Raw genomic sequence first — 7,410 nt, forward strand, 5'->3', positions numbered from 1 at the left:
TCAAAAAAAGGAGCTTTGATTATCTAAGTGGCAGGCTTAGAATTTGGCATTTGCTAACATCTTAAAAGAGCAAATTTCTCACAGTAATTTCTAACCTTCAGTACACTGGTATATTTCAAAGATGAAGAAAATAAAAATATCTACAGAAACATGAGGCTATATATGGAAAAAATACTGAATGTACTTATATATTTTAATCAACTTTCTAATATTAAAAGATACAACATATTTTATTATTCTTACCTTTCTAGATCTCAAACTTTAGCAGACCACTTCTAAATGAAAAAAAAAAAAAAACAAATATAAATAGTATATGGAGGTCAACTGCAAGCTTGAGGTTTTGAATACAAAATATAAGAGAAAAGAAATATTGATCATCATCAATACATAGTGATACATCAATGATCACTTTTCTACCTTGCTCTTAGTTGACCCTTGGGCCTACCTCCTCCTACTCACCCTCTGCCTCTCCTACCCACTTTCAAGGAAATGGACCCAAATCTTTGAACACTAGGAAAATTAGGCTCCAGAGAAAATATTTTTAGCACTGTAGCAATAGGTTTTAGTTTCTTACTTTTGCAATTATAATGATAATATCTTGAATTTAAAAAGTCTTTCTCTTAAAGAGTTTGCACATACCATTTTTGGTTTTATTGTTAATAGATTGCCCAATATGGCCCATGACACATTTTAAACCACTGACTCACTAGTAGAGAAAACTAGGGCCTAAGCCTCCCACAGGTATAGCTAAAGTTCATCCCAGTAGGTTAAATATTGGCCAATTCACTGGTACCCGCCTCAGTGAGAGAGCGCAAAGGCCTGGAAGTGAAGGTAAAAGGTCACACCATCTAAGGTAATCTTCCTTCTGGTCGTGAGTGCTGTTTCTTCATGATGGAACTCCTCTTGATCTTTAAAATTAGCTCCTTGATTTGCCCTATGTAATTGTGACCTGAGAAAAACTGTCTGAGCTGTCCCCCTGTGGGTCTAGCTTTACATCTGGTCACTTGTCCACCTGGCCTTTGAACATGTCAAATCTTTATCAGTTTCTCCCTATAAAGATAAGATAGAGGAGCTTATCAAAACCTGGGTCAGGAAGCCAAATCTCATAGGCCATGAGTAGTTGGATTTCTGTTTCCTTTTTAACCTCTATTTTTTTAATATAGAAAAAAAATGGTTGGATTGATTCAGCGTTTCCAGGATTCTAGTGGATTCAGATGGATTCATGAGACTGCTAAGCCAAGACTGGGCAGAACAAGAGAATTAATTGCACAGGGCTAAACTCACTGATGGGGGTAGCTATAGGTTTTGCTTGATATATCATTGATGTTCTAATGTTCTATTTTCTGAATATATACAAAAACCTTTCTCTCAAGCTATCTGTAACTCATAACAATTTAGGAGACTACCTTTTTTTGTAAACTAAAATGAACATTTGCAAATGACATATTTTTCTTCCTGACTGATCCCTCCAGCATTTGGAAACTCTGACTATTTTTAATTTCATAGCAATATAACAGTGTTTTTCAACCTTTTTATCACACAGCACACTTGAACCTATAGTTAAACTTCTGCAGCACATTTAAATTATGTTGATAAAAAAAGGCAAAAAAAAAAAAAAAAGAATATACTTACTGTGCTTTGAACTTTCTTTGAAAATAAGTAATGCTCCTTAAAAATTTTCTCCACACACTTAAGATCCTCTCATGGCACAGATACCAACTGAAAAGTATTGCAATATAATTATTTGTATAGGTTCAATTTTTTTTTAGTTCAACATTTTATTGAACACATTATAAAAGAGATTTAGTCAAAAAGACCAAAGCCCGTGTCATCATCAGATTCCTCAGATTCTTCTCTCTTTGCTTCCACTTTCTTCTCCTCAGCTGGGGCAGCAGCAGTGGTGGGGCAGGGCCTCCTGCTGGTGCAGCACCAGCCTCTACACTGCACATGAGACTCCTAATGTTGACATTGGCCAGGGCCTTTGCAAACAGGGCTTGTTGAACCTGGTGAAAAGGTTCAACATTTACACCAGCTGCTTCAGTGAGGGCATTGATGGTACCTCTGTGAGGTCACCTCATCATCATGCAGAACGAGGGCCAAGTAGATGCAGGCAAACTCGGAGATGGAGGCCATGGCGTGAGGGAGCACTGAGATAGCGCTGCCAGGCACAGTGCTAGTTGCCTCACCCCAGCGTGGTCTTAGCTTCCTCAGAAGGAACGAGCACCTTGGTGGCAGCTGAGGAAAGAGTAGCTTCAATTTTTTTAAATAAAAGGAACAGGCTAGCTGCAGCAGCACACACCTGTAATCCTAGCACTCTGGGAGGCCACGGCAGGTACATTGCTTGAGCTCACTTTGAGATCAGTATGAGCAAGAGTGAGACCCTGTCTCTACTAAAAATAGAAAAACTAGCCAGCTGTGGTAGCTGGTGCCTATAGTCCTAGCTACTAGGGAGGCTGAGGCAGGAGGATTGCTCGAGCCCAAGAGTTTGAGATTGCTGTGAGCTGTGATGACACCATGGCACTCTACCCAGGGTGAAAGAGTGAGACTCTGTCTCAAAACTAACTATGTAAATAAATAAATATAAAAGAAAAGCAAGAGGCTCTAAAAATATTGTACTGAAATTTATATTGGAAAGGAAAGTTTTCATTTTTATGAGTTAAGGAATATTGAGTAAGTCAAGTTTGCTCCAGATTGTCTATGTCTGGGTAAATATCTGCCCTTAAGTAAAGCCTTCAGAATCTTAACGTGTTTATTCATACTGCTTCTTGTTTTCTTTTCTATTTTAACTTAAAACATGGTCTTTATGTATTATACAGTGAGGACTCAAGAACACTGGCTGTTTGCAAAAAAAATACTGGATGTAAAATTACCTCAAGGCCCCAGCTACATGTAAACTCAGACTGTGGTAAGTCATATAAACATTTCAGTCTTTGTTTAAAACAAGTCATTTTTTACTGTATGCCTTTTTTTTTCTTTTTTCCTGGGCAGGGTGCCTTTCCCTGCCCTGTTTTCTTCTGTTTTATCAGTCTTTTTTATTTACATAGCAGTTTCCTTCAACTTACAACTTGCAAGATGACTTGACAGAAAGCTGTTCCTTCCTGGGTCAGAAAAAGACAATGTGTCATAGATTCTCCACTTTGTATTAAACCATCTGGACATTTGGAAGCAGAGCCCAAACCTGTCGGCCTTTCATGATCTGAAACAAGTATGCGTTGTTCTATGGAGGATCCTAAAACAGAGGGGTTCCTTCTTTATCTCTCCACGCAGGGAAAGAAGTTTAATTTTCAGGGGGTCTGCCTCAGAGGGTGAGCACATAGCAATTACCAAAAAACAAAAACAAAGCATAAGAAGCCAGAGCTTCAGAGTAAAGTCATCACATGTCCTCCAAATCTTTGAAAACCTGTTCAAACTCCCTTTAATTTTGGACAGAAGCCTTAGACATATAGGAAGGGGAGAGTAACTTCCAGTCACAATGTCCTTAACGGACGGCAGCTGGGGACAAAGTGTGGCAGAGATGTTTCCCAGCAATTCAGTCCAGTTTGTGCTGTGAAACTTAATGAACAGAGGGTGTTTGCAGCTGACAGTGTTTCGTGCCTTCAGATGCAGCTAAGGTGCCCCATCTTCTAATCTGTCCTCTCAGAATAGCAGGCTTGCACCCTGGCAGAGGGCCCTGGACGAGTCAGAGCATTAGACAGACACACGGAGGTAATGGGATTTAACCTGTGTTTTCAGTCAGCTGCTATTACATAACTGGAGAAAAAAAATGCATTCCTGGGTAATCTGACACTCAAAGGGTCATAATGCCCCTTCATGGTTCAGTCGACTAAATCTACAGGTCAATTTTCAAAGCTTCACAGAATCAGAAATAGGAGCCAAAATAGCAAGTGCCTTTTCTTCTTTGTTCTAATGTGGAACTCTTCTCTATGAAATAATCATACACAGCATTGCTGCTGTAATGCCTTCAGCTCACAGAAGGTATTTTCATCAACAGTAAGCAGCACAGTTTCACAAAGCTGCAGATCTTTCAGGCATTCACATCCCCCACTGTCCCCTTCCTAGACAGTGATCTGACTACCTACTCATCTTCTAAAACTGCCACTGAACCCTGTTTATCTGGACAATTTTATGAATCTCAGAGTTGGACCACAATTTTTATTCTGGTCTATCCCCTGTGACGTATGTAGGATGTTAAAACACACCAAAACTATCCTCGAAGATGCTGTCTTCCATTATTATTAATCCCTGCAGATCAATATTCTCTCTTTTTCCCTTTTCTACTTTGATACAGAGACTGGCTTCCGGATTTGTCTGTTAAATGTGACCTTTCACTTGTGAGGGGCCTGTATGCTGCAGTTCACATTATAAAAGCAAGACTCGGGTCTCGGGTTTGGGAGTGTGTACCACACACACTCTGAAGTTTGCTGCATCAGTGTTTACTAAACTCTCTCACTGTCTCTGCCGTCTCCTGACAGCTGGGCTCCAGCCTAAATGGCACGCCACGTCTTGTAGGTCTCTAAGACTTTAGATTCCCACAGGCCAGACTTGGGATTCAAAGCAATTTCAAACCTTTGCTCTAAGAAAGTACAAACAGAATTTCCTGTTAATACTATCCCCATTTACATCTTCAAAGAACAAAAGCCAATGGATTTTCATTAGGCTCAGAGAAAATAGTGGCATTTGCAAAATCTGTTACAAATCCTTTGTAGCCCAGCTCTTTGGCAAAATCCTCTGAGTTATGTTTGGAGCGTCTATAGACAAGATTTTAAATCACGGATTGGTTGTTTTAATTTAAATGAATACTTGCTACTTAGAGTAGGGAAAAAGATTACCACGGGATCTTTGCACCTCAAAATAAACTTTATTTTAAGCCACACCTTTTGGTGAGGCTGCTGAAAGAAGGCCGTCAGAGTTGGCAAGTGATGAATTCTGCTGTGGAACTTGATTCATGGCTTCTAATAAAGATATTTGAATGTTTCTGCCAAGTTCAGCAATAAGGCTTGCCAGAACATAGGATCTCAAGTAAGTCTACCCTTAATCTTGTGTGAGAAAAGAAAACAGGCCCAGCAGCAGCAAGGGCTGGATATGAGAGTCCTTCCTTCTCTCAGTAAAGGTCAGCAGTGCTGCTGAGAAACAGCACATCGACCACACCTGGCAGGGCTCAGAGCGTTCGGCAAGGGAAGAGGAGAGGGGGGCCTGGCCAGCAGATCTGTTTACATAGGAAAGTCCCTTGCGTACATCACCTACCTCCTCATTACATTTGTTTTCCCCAGTAAACAGAGATAGCTTCTGATTATTACATTTAACTGGAGAGGCAACAAGATCGATCAAAATGATGGGCCAAAAAACCTCCACTGCAGTTGGCTTTCAAGCATGTTTTGTATTCACACCACAATGTGGGTGTGCCTGGCCTTCTGGGAACTTGTCTTCAGACGAAACAGTAAAAGCAGAACTGGCTCAGGAGAGTTGGAAAGTTATTGTCGCCCACTCTGTGAGCTCAGCTTCTCCCAGTCACCTCACCACCTGCCAGAGATGGCTGTCTCCACTTTTGTCTTGGCGGGACAGAGTGTTTCTTGTTCCCCAACAAGAAAATGAAAATGAGGATTTTCCGGGGAATGATGTCTTAAAATGATGATGAGGTCATGGCTTCCTAAGAAAATCACTGGAATGAAAATCAGTTTGTTTCCTGGGACACCAAGACTTGCCACAAATTTTGGAGATAGTCATCCTGATACACGTGACTGTTGCATGCAGTTTGCAAAATGAGGTTGCTTCTGGAACTTGTACCTACCTCCCACTGCCCCACACCCCTGCACACAGGCGGCCGGTCTAAGAACTGAGGTGTGAAATGATCTGAGTCGTAGTACCCAGCAGACAGACAGCAGCAACCAATACGATGATGATAAATGCGACAGGGAGAGACACCCCCAGAGCAAGCACACTTTACCTGAAAGAGAAACCCCTTCCCAATGCTGGGTCGGTGATATCACAGCAAAATAAAAAAGTAAAAGAACTTTGGATTTATGGAACCTACACATTCTTCCCTTTACACAGAGATAAACGTGTTTGGCAGGAGGGAAAAACTAAATGTCCACTTGCAGAACTCCACCATTAATGTGTCTGCCTGAAAAAACAGTTTGAATACATGATTTAGAGGTTTACAATTCTTTCTCTAATGCCACATCCTTTGAGTTACTGGGATGAACTCAACAGAGTGCAGAGAAGCATTAAAGCTTGGTGAGTTTTTCACCACAAACTGCATTTTAGTCAGAGTTGTCACAGGAGGACAGATAAATCCCAACGAGACTAATTCCTGGGCAGTGCCAACACACTGGGTATGGAAAGTCAGGCTTTATCACCAAGCACAAGGTCTAGATAAGTGAACAGCATAAAGTCAATGGCAAATCAAAGTGAAAAATACTAGTTACACAAATTCAATTCTGAAAAGTATCTGATAATGGAACATTCTTAGTTAAAAATTAGAGATTCATCTTTCCTTAAAAAATTAGAACTTAAAATTGAAAAATTAACATAACTTCTTTTTTACCAATCAATGCAAAGGCAAAGAAGGCAAAATGTCATTAAATTAGTAAGCCCTAGTAATATTCTAATTGGTATTGTTTGCTTGCAGCTTTATTTTAGCAAGGGCAGTGTGTGTTCGTCAAGAACTCGTGAGATTATCAGTGGAATCCAGCTTAACTCAACTGGCAATTTTACCCAACATTAACAAATATTGTTCTGAAGAAACAAATTTTAAAAAACCAACAGAAATAGGGAAGTACAATTGCGTATTGACAAGCCTACAGTAGGTAGGAAATAAGCAGGAGCAGATCAAATGCTCCCTGACACAGTTGGCATAAACGTGGCCTGCAAGTATGACTCACAAGTCCAAAGTCAAAACAGATGTGACTGTTAGTCTAAAAAAGACCAATATTTATCCTACAACATACCTGGGACTTACTGTGATAAGTGGAGAAATGTACGTTATTATAAGAGGAAGAAAATGGCTTTTCTTTTTCAAAGAATGTTATCTTAGTTGTCCAAACATTGCTCTAGAGAACCGAGACTGTGCCTCACACACACAGGCAGCACCCAGGGTATGAACAAGATAGGTTCTGTAGGTTTGTTCTTAAGTCGAACTTGCATGTAGGTTAGTACAGGTGCATTTGCCCATGACCTGTAATAGCCTCCTTTTGTAAGGGTAGGTTGTATGTAAGCCAAATGTTTGTTATTTGGAAACTGCCTGTATTTCTTTAGAAGACACTAATTTTGAAGATTGTTTTTCTTAAAACCTTTCCTCATCACTATATTGTAATAGGTGCATTTCAGCTACAAATTTATGTTAACCAGGCAAACAGAGCTACACATAGTCTCAAACTGACTCACTTTGGACTTTGGAATATATTATAGGGC

General features: G+C 40.1%; 1 pseudogene; it reads right to left on the minus strand.

Annotated features, from left to right (window-relative positions):
* Window positions 1-1,803: 1,803 nt before the first annotated feature.
* Window positions 1,804-2,133, minus strand: LOC100942707 (annotated as a pseudogene).
* Window positions 2,134-7,410: the final 5,277 nt, after the last annotated feature.

This window comes from Otolemur garnettii, unplaced genomic scaffold (assembly GCF_000181295.1).
Source record: "Otolemur garnettii isolate 467f Iridium unplaced genomic scaffold, OtoGar3 scaffold00061, whole genome shotgun sequence".
Classification (NCBI taxonomy): domain Eukaryota; kingdom Metazoa; phylum Chordata; class Mammalia; order Primates; family Galagidae; genus Otolemur; species Otolemur garnettii.